This window comes from Castor canadensis, chromosome 4 (assembly GCF_047511655.1).
Source record: "Castor canadensis chromosome 4, mCasCan1.hap1v2, whole genome shotgun sequence".
Classification (NCBI taxonomy): Eukaryota; Metazoa; Chordata; class Mammalia; order Rodentia; family Castoridae; genus Castor; species Castor canadensis.
The window spans coordinates 99,210,024-99,226,495 of record NC_133389.1 but is presented as its reverse complement, the minus strand read 5'-3'; the positions used below and the strand labels follow the sequence as shown (position 1 = coordinate 99,226,495).

Here is a 16,472-nt window from a genome sequence, read left to right as displayed (position 1 = left end):
CAGTGTTAGGGCCACCTGAGCTGCTGAACTATTAAATCAAAGGGTCTGCCTTCCGAAAGCAGATATAAACATCCTTGTCTTCAGCTGTCTGCATATAGAGTCAAAGCCACAAGGCTATGCCAACCAGAACACAGGGTAGCACTCTCATTACAGTTAGTGCTGGTTAGTGTTGGTGAGTGCTTTTCTTCATCCCCTCCTCATCCATCTTTTCCTTTCTAACTCTAGACCAATATTTCTCTTTTACTTGGAATAATTAAAATAAATAGATGTTATTTCATGAGAATGGATTTTATGTCTGTGGACATTATTGGAAGAAGACAGAAAGAAATGCTGATAATGACACAAATCACTGTGGAATTGTCCCATACCTAAAACATAGTGGGTGGAGACTCACAAGATCTTGTTAGGAATAAATTCTTGGAATTCTAATGTTGTATGTATTTCATCTTTTAGTGCTAGTCAGCAAAGGAATTAGGACAAGAGATATTTCAATGAAAGCATAATAGGGCTTTAGGAGGACAAATATGGTAGGTAAAAATTAATGTAGAAGCTGTCATTATCAGTTTGTCACCTGGGCAAAGCTCCAAGACAAAGATTAGGCTAGAAGTGAAATAGAGGGTAAAAGGGAATGTGCATAGACTGTTGGATATGTTTCTACCTTTTGGGAAGAGTAAACATAAAATTTATAACTATGTGTAACCTATAAAAATATTATTACAGATAAAAGGACAGTGCTCAGAGGAAGTTCAGAAGTCTCACAGTGACTATGAGAAAATTAGGTAATTGTTTAATATCTTCAACAGAATGTGAGAATCAGGAGTCTAAAAAGGATCAGTGGTCTTAAGAGAACAGGGTAAGATGAAAGATACTAGGGCAAATTGAGGAAGAACCATGTGAAAACCAAAAATACAAAACAAAATTAAAATTTGTGTTAAAGGTAAAATGATAACTGCAAAAAATTAGGTCAGTGGTATGGATGACAAACTGTGTTTCCCCAGAATGTGGAAACATAAACAGTGGGGAGGAGGAAGACATGTTGGAAATCAGAGAATCGAGAGGTTGTCTTCAACTTTCACAAATACTTGAGGAGAAACAAGAACATTTGAAAAATTAAGGACAATCTATGTAAGAAAGGCAAAATTAAAGAAAACTCTGAGAGTGAAAAAAACTATTTAAATATTGAAAGTGACGGCAAGATCCTAAGAAAATATCAGTGAGTAGATATACTATTTTGATATATTTTGACAAAACTTTTGAATGATGATAAGAAAGCCTTATCTTATAAGTATTCAGATAAAAATAATAGCAAATAAAAAACATTTAGACTTTCCTAAGACTTTTCTCACAAAACCCTAAAGGAAAGCAACATATTACCTATTGAGTTTATAGGGAAAAATTTGAGGCCTCCAAATTGTGTACATACTCAAAATTGTCATATGTATGCTAAGTTAGCAGGACAGTCTCATCTATGCAAAGATCTGTAACAGCATAGCTTTCTTGAAAAATTTACTTGAAGGCCTGTGTAAGTTTATGAAATGAAGGATAAAAATTTATACCTCAAGATAGTGTCATTGTAAACAAAACTAAGCTGCTTCTTTGCTTAGTTTGGATTCCAAACCCAAAAGCCTCCATTGGATTATTTCTCTTTGGCTTCTGTTTTACTCATAGTACCAGAAAATGCCTTTTTTTGTGGTCCACTCTTCATAGTTTAGGTGAACTCTGAGAGAGCTCTGGGGACATAAGGCAATTATTATTTATTATTATTATTATTTTATTTTTTGGTGGTAGTGGTGTTTAAACTCAGGGCCTTGAGCTTGCTAGGGAGGCTGTCTTCCTCTTGAACCACATCTCTAGTATGAGGCAATTATTTAAACAATGATTGATGCTGTTCATTCTGGAGTCTGCTAGCAAATACTGTCACCTGAACATGTGCTGGAGAGATACTACCCAAGGTTTTCTTCCTCTCTTGAGAATCAAAGCTGCAGAAAGCAGCAGAAGGTTGACTTCTATTGCTAAGAGTCTTTGGTAAAAGTAATTTTTTTTTATTGTGTTGGGTATGGGGACATTATTTACAAAAGTTCTTACAACATATCAAATATGTGACATTTGAATTCACCCCCCAAATTCTTTATCTCTAGTCATTTTTTTTTTTTGGCGGTACTGAGTTTTGCACTCGGGGCCTCACACTTGCTAGGTAGGCAAGCTACCTCTTGAGCCACTCCACCAGCCCTCGTGATTTTTAAATGAACTACTCCAGAAAACAAAGGAAAACAAATGCTGAGCAAACAGGCTAAAAGGAAATATCCCTAAAATGTGATGATAAAATTTGGAATGATTTTATTTTCTCTTTATTTTTATATAAATTTAAAGGTAACTTCAATAAATTTTATTTTTTAATCTGTAAAGGTAACTTCAATAAATTTTATTTTTTAATCTGTAAGAATAAACATTTGTAAACTTTCTTAGATATCATGTCATTATAGTTTTGCCAAGTACTTGACTAAAAAGACTGATATGAAAAATACCAAAATATTAACTTTAATAAGTTTATCTTTGAATACTGGGACTATAGATGATTGCTTTATACTGTAAAAATATTTTCCCCACATTTTTGATAACTAGTATGTTATTTTGTTAATGTAAGTAATTCTCTGCTTCTGTAAGATGATCATTTTTAGTTTGGTCTATGCTACAGAAAAGTAAACTTTTTACAGATTGGACTATTTTTAGGAAAATCATGTTCCTTTCTTTTAGGACTTTCCTTTAGGTATTTCTGTTGCAATTAATCTTTTATTTAGTGGCTATATTCAAAATCAAGAAGGCAAAGTCTACATTTCCCACTGTTTTCACATGGGTAAAAATATTGGGTATAGAGGTATTTGCAGAGAGAGTGTAGAAGATATAAAATGCCACAGGATTATACATTTGCCATCTGAAGAAAGACCAAGGGTCCTGCAGTGCTGCATATGTAAATATAGTCTAGATTTATGTTGTACTTTCTGCTTCTTCCTTGATCAAGTCCTTTCTGAGGGAGTTTTATTGTCTACTGGACTGAGCCTTTGAAGAGTGGAAAATAAAACCTGTACATACAACATTAGTTCAGAGAAGAGATGTCCTAGTAATATTTCCAAGTCAGAAAAATAGGCAGCTCTTCATTTTGTATTGAAGCACGCATTTTATTCCCATTCTGAGCTTTCAAGTCATATTAATTTTTCTTCTATTTTAGAAGACGTATTTATTAGTTGTAGAAAAAATGAAGTAGTTATCCAGCTAATGTATATACCTAAACATCAATTTTGCCTCAATTGTTCTGCACATTTGTAAGCCCAATTAATATCTGTTGATTAAATTATCCAGGTAATTGACTTTGCTCTTCAATGTACCTTACAGCACAGTGAGCTGAGAAATTATCATTAATAGTTAACTCCCAGTTAGACTAAGCAGACACAAGGAACTGAAAGTTCAGTACTTTGAATGTAGAAGTCGTTGAACTGGCAGTAACTAAATTTGTGGTTAAATTTTTAGTCAAAATTGGTGTTATTTTATATGGACCACTAATATGGAACATAAAGACATGAATATATCTGGAATTTTTAAGGGGGCCCCCTGTTGGCTAATTGTAGAAATGTATCTAATTCCTGCTGTCCTTCAGAGGGCCAGACACATTTAAACATATGTAGTTCACCAAGTGATTAAAAGTGATTTGGAATGGGTGCAAATCAGCCTCTGTATTTGACTAACATTATTTTACAAAACCAGTTTTTAAAAAAAGTTTTTCTGTTTTAAGAAATACAAAAAGGTAATATCAATTTCTAAGGGATACCTAGAAATGCGAGCAATACAGGAAATGTTTTAAACAGAATTAGACCAAATAGGAAATTTTTGCATATTACAATGGGATGCCATTAAGAAGTTGGAAGTAGCTGCTGGGTCAGAAAATGGGTGCTTTGCAAGGACTCTTCTGTTCTTTCTAAAACCAATTTCTAGCTGAATTTAGAAAATAAAGTTATTTTCTTGACATAATCAAGCAATGGCCCTTTTCACTGGTAGACATATTCCAGAACTTCAGAAATAAAAAAATAATAAAAGGATGCAAATGTTGTTCTTTTCCAGCAACATAATTTTTTTTTTTAAAGTACACATCAGCTCCTCAAGGGAGATTTCGATTTGAAGACTGTTTATTATATCATTTGAATAGGACTAGACCTGGCCTTTTGACTTTGAACCACTACCAAATTTCAGGCTGTGAGGAAATTGTTCTACATTTCCTGACAAATTGAGTTAAGCAGACATTAAGTGGGCTTTAAGAAAACAAATGGCCATCTTTATCACAGGTGGACACTGATGGCTTAATGGGGCCTGGGCTGATTGTATCACTTCTAATGGCTTGACGGGAAGCATTAGGGTTTTTGCATAAAGAACTGGCATTGCGAATCCTGCTAACACAGACCTGTCAAGCGCTCTGTATCCCTTTGTGCACGGAAGCAGATGTTTGTATGTATACTATGAACTGGCATTAGAGCAAGCGACAGATGCCTGTATGAATGCCAGGTTTGTGAATTTTTACAGCAGGAGCATGTTCTGAGGAAGTGCAGCCCTGCCCTCTATCATAGGTAATTCCCAGTGGAACTTGCTAAATCCCAGCTATGTTTTCATTATTTGGCTTTCCTAGCAACTGGATAAATGCGTCTATCCTGAAAATGTAAGAGGAGAGCCCTACCAAATTCTTACAGATTTTCAAATAGCTCAGCTACGTTTTGAACTTGGACTTTCCAGGCTGTGCTTTTGCACTATAATCTCAACCAACTTACTCAGAGGAGCGGGTGGTATTATAGCTCTCTAATTAAAACTTACTTCAGTGTTTATCTGCCAGGCCTCCCCCACGTCTCCCTCCATTCCCACCCCCCCCACTCCTGAGGAAATACGATTGCAGTTTGGAGGTTTTTCTTTCCTGTAACATTCAAAACTTACACTCTAGTTGTCTGTCAACAATAGAAACAGGTAGCTTGCAGTCCATTAAACAAACACAGTGCCCCCCTCACTTTTATTTGACATTTTATTTGGCTGTGACAAATGAGCAGCAGTTGGATTATAACATAATTTGTCTTGTCTTTATTACCAGCACAAAGGACACCATTCATTAATTATTCTGCCGTTGCAGCTTAACACTGACTGGAAAGGTCCCTCTTCGGACAGATGGCGGGGACGATGTTATTTATATCAATCAGCCAAAATCCTCAACAAGGATTACTGTTCCTGAGACTACAATGATTTATTTCTTTTTACCTCACCCTCCCTCAACCCCTTCTGCTTTCAGAGATTTCTCTATAAAAACGAAATTTGATGGGAATCTTAAAGCAAAGCCATATTTAACCTGTTAGCTTGCAAAACAACATGCATGCTACATCAGTTTAACTGCGTAACATTAGCGGCATATTTTCTAAACTGCTCGGGGTTTTTTGATCTTCCATTCTACAGCGAAAGATTAACTGAAGGTCTCAGGGCAGCAAGTTCAGCAGAAGTTTGCCTCTTCTGTGACATTGCATTGCTGTGGCCCATGAGACCACCCCACCCCGCCCCCAAGCCCAATAAGGAGATTGTGCTGTCAAGAATTTTTTTGGGTCTCTGCTGAGATGAGACGATCTATCCTATTTCAGAGTCCAGAAGTCATTCAGCAAGATCATCTGAGATATTTGGCTAAAATAAAAAAAATAACAACTAAACAACCAACCCCCCCCCTAAAAAAATTAAAAAGCAGAAATACCCTTATCATCTGTTTAAACTGGGGTCAAGTCCAAGAGGAAAGAATATCTTTTGATTTCTCCTGGATCCACGTCGCTATTCAGTCCCAGGAGGTGGTTGTAGGTCATAGGTGCTTATTTGGGGATTGTTAATGATTCTGCCCAATACATGCCAATCAAGAGCTAATAAAGGACTATACTGAACCTAGATCTAACATTCTGCTATGCAGTTTTTCAATAGTGTTTCTGAGATGTGGCCATTTATTCAATTACAATCTTTAGGAGAGGTGTATGTGCAAAAAAGCAGACAGATTATAAAGGCTAAGGCACTGAAAGTTTTTTTTTAAGTTGTCTGCTTGAATATAATAAAGAAAATAATGCAGAAACTTTTTTTGTCTTCAGAAATTATTGGTATAACCTTGCTATCCTGATTAGTTTGCAAATATTAAAAGTTCCATCAAGACAAATATCAGCAACATGCAAATACCCTTGCAGGTTGTGATTAAGATTTTAAATGTATCCTTTTGCTTTTAGTTAATGAAAAACAAAGTCTTGGAGGATCTAAGTTGTAATTTATTAAACATGAAAGGCTCCTTGATGAAATATAGAAATGAGATATATTTTGCATTTCAAAGATTTAAGCTGACAACTTACTTGCATGCAAATAAGAGCAAGATTTGTAAAAATATTTGAAAAGAAATTATTCCTGAATGTACTTATTACAATAATGTGGTGTGTAGATAAGAGAAACACACAGCATTAAAAGACATTCATTTCTCCAAAGTCTTAAAATTAGCTTCTTTCTGCCATTGTGTATTAATGTTCTTCTTCAGGAATGCAGCATATTAAAGAACTGAACAGAATTAGTAATAAATTTGTTAATTACAAATTTAAGCAACACAACTGTGTTGTTTTCCCAATATGTTTTTTTTCAAAAGCAGAATTGCTAATGCATTTTAATCATTTATGTATAAACATTTGACGATAAAATATTCTGAAGTTTATCAATTTCAAGAGCTGTTTATTTGCTAGCAAAATAGGCCATGTTCTACAACATATATCTTATCATTTTTGCTCATCAAATCCCCATTTGCTGAATGCAAATTTCCCTAGTCTAAGTGCTCTTGCACCTCAATTTAAATGAATAATAGGATCGACTCTATTAAAATCAGTTTAAGGTTGCCATGGGTGACATATCAGTAGGGTTAAAATGAGAAAAAAAGGTCACAGAATCAGTCCTTACAACCTGTTTTTTATCATAATGAAGCATATGTAAGACTCGAAGAAGGCTTAAATAACAATATGTCACTTAGGCAATACTTTAGTTTGTGGGTCTTCTTAAAAAATCTTTTTTTAAGCCACAATGTATTCCAAACAAAATAAACGTAAAATTATAGTGCCATCAATAACTCTGGGAATGTATTCAGTTGCATTGAAAATTAGAGAGTAAGCTCTTGTGCTGTTACACAAGACTGGCAGATTGTGGATTTGTAAAAATAACAGAGAACTCAAAAAAGGGAGTGGGTACTTTTGCTGCAGTAAATCTCTTCTTACAAGGATCCAGCTAGGTGCAATAATCAAACTAACAAAGCATATAGAAAGCATACTCAAACACTTCATTTGAGAAAAATGTGCTCTGTTGATGAGATTTAAAAGATTATTCACATAGTTATGGGTAAGTACTGAAACACCAGCAACAGACATAGAAGATACACTGGAGCAAACCTTATGGTCAGAGGAGTTTTAGGACCCTAAAGTAAACAAGCAAGGCTTTGGGGATGCTGGATATAGGTATATAAGTACATACATATATAAACACACATATATACACAAACACACACAAATATATATGTATGCATAGGATATTTTTGAATCTTCATATTTGTAAAGTCAATTCTATTTCTTAAAGTCACACTCTTAATGCTGATTTTATATTATTTATGATTCTCATTTGGATTTCACAGAATCACATTTTTATTACAAGTGTTATATTTCCTATCTTTTTTTAACCTGCAATGAAAAGGAAAAAAACCTCCTTATTTGCTAAGGTTACAGTGTTAGTTTAATTTTCATAGAAGCAGTGGAATATTTTGAAGTGAGTAACATTTACCAAGTCATTAGTTTTATGCAAACTAGGAAGGAAGATGAAAGAAAAAAAATTATCAATTATTTATAGATTGTTAAAATGTATCTTAGTGCACTGCTACTGTATAGAAATGACAATTAGCCAAACTTACCTTCTTTAATTAATAATGCATACATTATGCTCTTTGGGCAACTAATCACCAGCTCTACAAATTTGTTTGACACTGTTGAAGATACCTATCACATTGGTTAAAAAAAGAACAATACTATACCAGCTGCAGGCAACTTTCAGCCTTCTAGCAAAGCTTTAAATGCTAAAGCAGTTCCAGGGAGCAAAATGGTGGTCCTTCACCCTGAATATGGCAGCAAACTGCAGAGTGCTGCCTGCCATGTCTTTGCCACCAAAGAATGGACTTTTTATTTTAAATCACTTACTCACAGATGAAAATCCTCACTCTTCATTCTCTTATGTTAATTTACATAATCTTAGAGTGGAAATTACTGCAAGTAAATTGGTTCTATTGCTTTACAGTTGCATTTATCATATTTTCGGAACTAAAATTGGAACACATGGTTGGATGAGAGGATGGAGTATTTGAGAACTGAACTAATATACAGAATCTGGTATGAATGGTCACCATGCTCACCATAGAAAATTCCAATAGCACTTGTGATGGCAGCATTTTTTGCCATAACACCACCAAAATTTATTTTCAATGAACAAAATATGTCTGTAATATTTTTAGGACTGGAAGGAAAAGTAAAAAAAAGTTTTTTTTTTAATTGCTTGCATTTTTTCATACTTTAAGGACTGTAAAACCTGTCTTTTCATTTCCCCCATGTATCTGGTTGATGGCAGTCACAGGAAAGTTTGTAAAAGTTTCACATATGCTACTAAATTAGCATAAAGTCCTGGGCATCCCACTTCTCAGAGGTCAAAAACACATTGTCACATTGAGTGGTATGCTAGAGTGGTCAACAGGCCAACTGACACTGGGACCAAGTAGCCAGTTGGCTGTCACTGATTTCATCCTAGAGTCACACACACCACAATGAGGCAGCAGCTTGTAGCGTTTGGAGGAGAAATGAGGCTGGTACAACCCCCTCACATATGGTGTTTACCAGACTCCACTTCCCATTTGCTCTTCCGAAAGGTGTGCATTTTCAGGGGGTGATGCCAAGTGTTCTTTGTGTTATGGTGTCTTTGCATTGAAAGGTGATGTGTCTGACACATTTGGCAGGCTACTGTGAAGAGGTTTAGAATTTTCCCCTGACTTTCACTATATAACTTAAGAGAATAAGATTGTATTTTACCAAAGGTGATAAACTGACTTTTGGGAGGATAGGATCAGAGCTCTGAAGTGAACTGATAAACATGGATTTTTTTATTGATAACATTTCTCACTACTTTATTCTGTAAGAATTCTGTTTTGTTGCTTTTATATATACTGACTAGTGGATCTGTCACTTAAATAGGTTTATCATTTTAAGTAGATTCTAAATTAGAGCTTTGACATGTGGGTATAGTAAAACTAGAATGTTTCTTTCTGGTGAAATCCCCTCCTCGTTTTCAGCTGCTTTAAATAAAATGCAGAATAAGAGACAGAATAAATGCAAGGAGCATAGAAGGCTGAGAGAAGAACCAACTCTACGTGTAAACTGAAGAAAATCTTCATTTCTGTCATGAACAGTGGGTATCTCCCCACCCACCATTTAGAAGGATTTCTGTTAGTCTTTTGTGAAAGATTGCTCTCATTTATTTTAACTCAGGCCACATGGCTTAGCTTCATAACCAGTATAGGGTTTCTAGAGATTAAAAAAATCCATTTTGTATCTATGGAAAGAGCAAGCTGGAATTTAAGCTCTAATTGCTGCAAGTTTTCCACATTATAGTATAAAATTGCTGGATTTATTAATGCTGGACATATTTCAACTGCTTCATGTTTTGCCCTGGTCAATGGTTACCTGTCAAAATGTAGCATGATTTTTCAAGGATATTCTGTGCCACAGAGAAAAAGTGTGGATTTTTCCATGTTTTTGTTTGTTATAAGCAGAGTATTTGCAATAATTTATGGAAAGTCTTGGAATTATAAATATTAAGGCATTGCCAAGTGATTTAACTATCCCTCCATGGCAAATTGTCTTTAAACACTACCATTTTTTTTCTTTCTTTTTTTTTTTTTCATCATTTACTTGTGGACCAGAAACACTTGCAGGCTCTTGCCCCTGGCCTTCTGTGAGAATGTTAGTTAGCAATGCTCATAAAAACTCAATTCGTCAATGTGAACATAATTTGCTATGAACAGAAAGCTCACAAAAGGGTGAATTTGTCAGATAGACAGGTGGCCTGAGATCTCTCCCTGATACTGAATGATATGAATAATAGATTCTGGTAAATGTATGCCAAGACTTGAGCTGTAAACACAGCTGCCTCCATTCCCTTCCAGAAAAACAGCTTCGAGGACGAAAGCACAGGAACCACGGTTCCACCTGAGGACCTAAGCTTGTGCACACACACACACACACACACACACACACAAACACCCTCATTCAAGAAGTAAACAACCTCCACAAAAAAGGATAGAGTTGGAGAAATCTTCAGGCTTTCCCCCTTTTATTGAGAAAGACATTTTAAAGCTATCACAGGCAGAAGAGATTAAACAGAGAAGAAAAAGAAGAGAAAAGAAATAGATTTTCTGAATGATCCTGCTTTCATATTATTTGAGTGTGTTATTTTATAACACAAACAAATCAACAGTGCTAATAAACTTTGCAATATTGTAACTCCCGTTTTATAATAAGCAAAAATAAGAAAGCAGGTTGACTGCAGAAACACTATGCTTGAATTCATTCTAGTAATTCATGGCTATTTGTCTTATGGGTTATTAAGTATTTATTAAGGTTCAAATGTAATGTAGCCTTTTCTCCAATTTACTCTGAACTTTAAAAATCTGTTTTGCAAATTGTTTTCCAGGTAATGCACAAACCCACTTAAAAGCTGAATCCCAGGATTTTAGAAGATTCCAGTTGAGTATAACGTATATATTTTAAATCTTTAAAGATACTAGTGCATATAGATTAATATATTATTATAATATTTATGACTGACCTCTCTAATCAACTGGCAAACATTGGATAAGGCTTCTTGATACAGAAAAGCAATGTTTCTTAAAGTAGAATATGTATATAATTGAGGGCAAAAGAGACAAATTTAATGATTATGTATTTATTTTGATAATTTTACAGATATTGTTGGCTTATGAGAAAGCTGACTATACTTATGTATAAAAGTCCTTTAATTTTAGGAAAAATACTTAACTGATACTACCGAAAATATAGTGAAGTTAGCATGTGGATAAATGAAGTTTGAGAAACACAACCCCCTCTTTTCAGTCACCAGAATTAACTAAAAGCTCTTTTCTAAAATAATTATGGGTGATGGAGAGGTAGCTCAGTGGTTGATCAGTGGTTGAGTGCTTGTCTAGTGTGTGTGAGACTCCAGGTCCCAAACCCCAGAATTGCAAAAAAAAATAAAAAAGGATCATAACACCACAGAAAATGGAATCATGATATTTTCAGAGGTAGAGTAGACCTTGAAAATCATAGAGTTCTATTCTCTAATTTTATGGATGTAAAAGCTGATGCAGAGGGATTAAATGAGTAGAACGGGTCCGGTTATCAGCAAAGATGGAATTAGAAACTAGAGCTCATCAAGATTAGTGCTGTTAGGAAGAAAGAAAAAATTCTCTGCTGGGAATTTTGCCATGGCTTTCCACTCTCTCACTTGATTTTCAGAAGGAATACTGATATTCCCTCCAAAGAAAGGCTTCTTTCTTGACTATTGAGAAGAAGATTCCTAAAACTATTTACTAGATTTACTTTGGCTTTCTCAGAATGGAGAGGAGTTAAGTTCGGTTTAATTGAAAGTGGGCTTTCTACTTGGAGAATGAAAACAGAGGCAAACATATTCTTGCTTTTTGTGGATTTTCATAGGAATTCATTGCTTTTTTTTTTGTCCACATGACTTTCTTCTTTTTATTGTGTATCAATGCTTCATTTTGTCTTTCCCCTGCAAATGTGGTTGTTTCATGTAAGAACTTTGTTTTATCTTTGATTCCTTTTTATTTCTTAATTCAGTGCCTTATGTACAATATAAATACTCAGTATTTCAGTATAAATACTGAAAAATTATTCAGTATATGAAGTCACAAAAAATTCAGCTCCTCCTGTCTGTTAATATTTCCTTCCTTCCTTTCTTTCTTTTCTTTCTCTCTCTCCACTTCTTTCTCTGTTTTCCTTTCTCTTTCACTCCTCTCTCTCCTTTCTTTCACAACATTGTAGATTGAATCCAGGGCCTCACACATGCTATGCAAGTGTTCGACTTCTCTGCTATATCCTTAGCTCTTTGCCAATATTTTCTGATCTATCAGTTCAATTGTCTGCAAAGGTTATTTTATGCAGTCCAATCAAATTCAATCAATCAAATATTTAAAACCCTCACTAAGTATTTGGTCTGAATTAGAAAATGCTCTGCTATAGGTGTCAGAAATGAGTAATCAGTTTTTAACCTTTTACACATATCAACGAGGAGATGTAATATGATGTGAACACAATCAAAATGCAAGGCACAGTAAAGAGGTACAAATTTCTATGGAGACTCAAGGAAGGAATGCATTATATCTGGGAAAATCCAGAAAGATTTCATGAAAGTGAGGCTTTGAAGGACAGTTTTTCCACTCCACACTCCAATATTTAGGATAAATAAAGCCATATACATATTATGTTGTATTTACTGATTCTAGTATCCAGACTCATGTTTGGATACCAGATACAACAACTATATATTCCAAGTTGATGTTCACAATAAAATAATCCCTGATAAAGTTCATATGTCTAAATTCCCTATTTAATCTCTTTTACTGTAGGCCTAACTAGATATACTATGTCAATATCAGAATCACTGGAACAAGAAAATTCACAAAACAAAGACTGGGGTGACTACTAGGTCTTTGTGGGAGCAAAACCTGACAAGACATACTGAAACATGCCATAAATGATCTTCAAATCAGCTTACTTATTTTTAATTTTGAAGTAACGTTGAGATAAAATTCATACAGTGAAATTCAAGCATGCAAATTAATTAGTTTATAAAAATGTGTGCACTCATGTAACCAATATCAATTAGGTTATAGAATATTTTTCTCACCCCAAAACTTCCCTCATACACCTTTCTAGTCAATCTCTATCTCTACAATATGCAACCATTATTCAGATTTCAGTCACGATAGATTAATTTCACTGTTCTCGAACTTTATATAAATGGAATCATATAAATATATACTCATTTGTGTCTTAATTCTTTTGCTCAGTATTTTTTAAGATTCATCCGTGTTGTTGTGTTTATCCCTAGTTCATCCTTCTTAAATTCTCAGTCATATGACCAGTTCTTCTTTTGATAAACATATGACTCATTTTTAAGTTTTGGGCTGATATGATGAATAAAGCATGTGGATTCTTGACACATCCTTTTGGTGACAAATATTTTCATTGCTTTTGGATATATAGCTATGTGCTGAATTTTTGAATCATAAGTTAGAATGATATTCAATTTTAGGGATTTGTTTAGTGCTTTTTCAAAGTAATTATAACATTTTATATTCCCAGTGGCTAAGTTCAAGAGTTCCAGTTTCTCACTACTTGCATCAATATTTGTATTATTTGATTTTTAAAATTTTGGCCATTTTAAGTGTATGAAGTTGTTTCCCAATGTTGTTTCAATTGTTCTCCCCAAATACTAATTTAGACCAATCAGATCCAATTACTTATATCTCTCCTGAAATAAAAACATACCTATATGTTGCAAATAATGTTTTCCATCTCCCTCTATGTAGGGAAAGTATTATCTTTATTAGGATAGTCATGGCATGGCTAAGTTACTATTGCTAAAGATTAGTAACAGCCTTTTCGTAACACCAAGCATTCATTATTTTTCTGTGATATACATGAAAACTTATTTAAAGTTCTTATCACTGAGATTTGAATAGGTCAATAATGATAATTTCCTTTTCCTCAGCTGATGGTATAAGAGAAGACTTAAGCCTGAATTCACTTTAAGCAACTATAATGAAGCTTCCTATGGGGGTACTCTATACTGTATTTAAAGAAATACATCAAGTCAAAAGCACTCCAAATAAGATGTTAGAAATAGTTGAATATGTTGTATAATTAAGTTTGCAAAGATTATATAGTGATGAGGATAAATGACAGATAACTGAATTTCATGGAACTATCTACAAACAAATTCATGGTACAACTATGTATTGTTCTTCATGTGTGTTCAATAATAATGATTCAAATATAGATCTTTCCTGAAGTACACTGTCTGACTTTTTTGCCACCACTGGTCTAATTGGACATCCATAAATGTGCTATTAGTTTGATCATTCAAAAATGTTGCTAGAATCCCCTCTAATATTATCTCATTTAAGAGGTTCATTCATAAAGATGAATTTCTTTAGTTAAATCAATCATTCTTCAGTTTTCAAACAAAGGCAAAATTATCTTCTAAGTAAAGGATGATTCACTATGTCCAAATGCTCTGATAGGTTAAAAAGAGCCCTTGCTAATGACAGATTCAGGTGGCCACTGAAGTAGAAATTTTCAGAGACTAACACATGTGTGCCTAGAAGGTACACATGTAGCTTTCTCATGCATCATTTTCTCAGTAGCTGTGCCATCAGTATATCATTCATAAAGAAAATACAATTGTAGAAAAGATGTGCCGTTACAGCCAGGAGAACAAATGAGTGTTCCTGAGGTTGCTTTTTCAGTAATTTGTGCCAATGGCTTCCCTTAGTTTGGGCCACATTGTTTCATTTCAGTTAACCCATTCTGTTCAGTGTTTCAGTTTACCTGATGAAGTGTCAGAGACAAGGTATTTGAAAACCTGCAATAGTCAAAGTAATTCTTTCTGAAAAGCATGTATACATAAGCCTGTAGTGGTGGTGCAAACCTGTGGTCCAGCTACTATAGAGGCTGAGGTAGGAAGATTGTGGTTCAAGGTCATCCTGGGCAAAGTTAGTCTAAGACCATAACTGAAACACAAGCTAAAAGAGGCAAAGGCTTCAGGGCATGGTCCAAGTGATAAAGCACCTGAATTCAATCCTACATATCACACACACAAAAAAAACATATAAATGTGGTTTTATATATGGAGTACATTTCTCTGTAGCTTTAATAGGTCAAGGCCAGCCAGCTTCCGGAAGGATATCTGATGATATAAAAGACAATGGGGACTTTGGTATTGCAACTATGGTACAAAAAAGAAATTCTGTAAATGTTTGTACAATGGAATTAAGTGGTAATGTGCTCACCACTACCAGCTGGATAGGATCAAGATCATGATGCCTGGAGAAGGTTGTGGTCTCCAGTGAGTTCTTGGGTCCTTCACTTCATGCAGACAGTTGAAACTGTGGAACTTGGGATGGAATTGGCAGGGATGGGCCAAAAAGCATTTTTGTGGATTCTTGATCTTGGGTGTCCTTAGCCTTGACTTTTTGCTGGTTTAGAAGATAGTATGACAAAGCAAAAGCAAACCAGAGTCCAAGTCATTAGTCTTGCCAATTTTCAAATCCTGTCATCTTGCATGCTCAACTTTCAGTGCAAGATAAAAATATGTGTCACCCAGAAAATATGTTGACACCAGGAAGAAATGCAATAGCACTAAAAATATAGAGAAAGAGGTGAGGTATTTGAATTAGGAAGGGAAAAAAGTAGGTGATATAAATAATGGGATATAATGTAATGAGATTGGAGACAGAGAAGAGGTTTCCTCTGAGGACTGTAAGCAGAAAAAGCCTTTTTTATGTGGAGCCTAATTCTTAGAGTTTTCAAATCTCTTTGTGTCTACTCTGTGGGACTATAGGGACTGCCACCTTGATGTGTCCAAGGGGTGGACAATTAATCAGTGGTGGACACTTAAGAACCTGTAGACCACAGGTCCTGCATGTGCAACCAGGATAGCATGCCACACTTGCTGCTTGTCTTAGCTCAAGTCTTCTTTTGCATGCCTCAGCATGTTGTCAATATATACTGGAGACCTGTTGCCCTTTCTCTGTCCTTTAAGTCTTGAAATCATCCCATATTCTCAGGAAAATTTTCCTTGAGAGAATTATTTATCTAGACTATAAAATATAACTGCTAGGGTTTGAATGTTTGTGTCCCCCCAAAAAACGCATATGTTGAAAATTCACCAACACCAATTTGATGGTATTTGTTTAGAGTTTTGGCCTTAGGAAGGTCATTAGGTAATGGGATAAAAGAGCCTTCAGAGAGGTGCATTGTCCCTTACACTATGTGAGGATACAACTAGAGGGTGCAACCTATGAACTAGGAAACAAGCCCTGAATTGGCTATTTCAGAAACCAGACATTGAATCTGATGGAGGCTTCATCTTGGACTTCTTAGCCTCAGGACTGTTAGAATTAAATATGTGCTTTTTTTTTTTATAAGCTATCTAATCTATGGTAATTTGTTATAGCAGCGTGAAAAGACTTAGACAATCACCAAATTTTGAATTCACTCTTATAGCTCTACTTGATATGTATACCTTGATAAAGACTGATGTCCTGTGGACTAAAGCATGTT

At 34.9% G+C, this 16,472-nt stretch overlaps 1 protein-coding gene across 3 annotated transcripts in view; it reads right to left on the bottom strand.

The window, feature by feature from the left end:
* Positions 1 to 16,472, bottom strand: part of Arhgap15 (Rho GTPase activating protein 15) — a 586,717-nt gene that overhangs the window by 71,304 nt on the left and 498,941 nt on the right. The gene's annotated exons all lie outside the window — the stretch shown is intronic.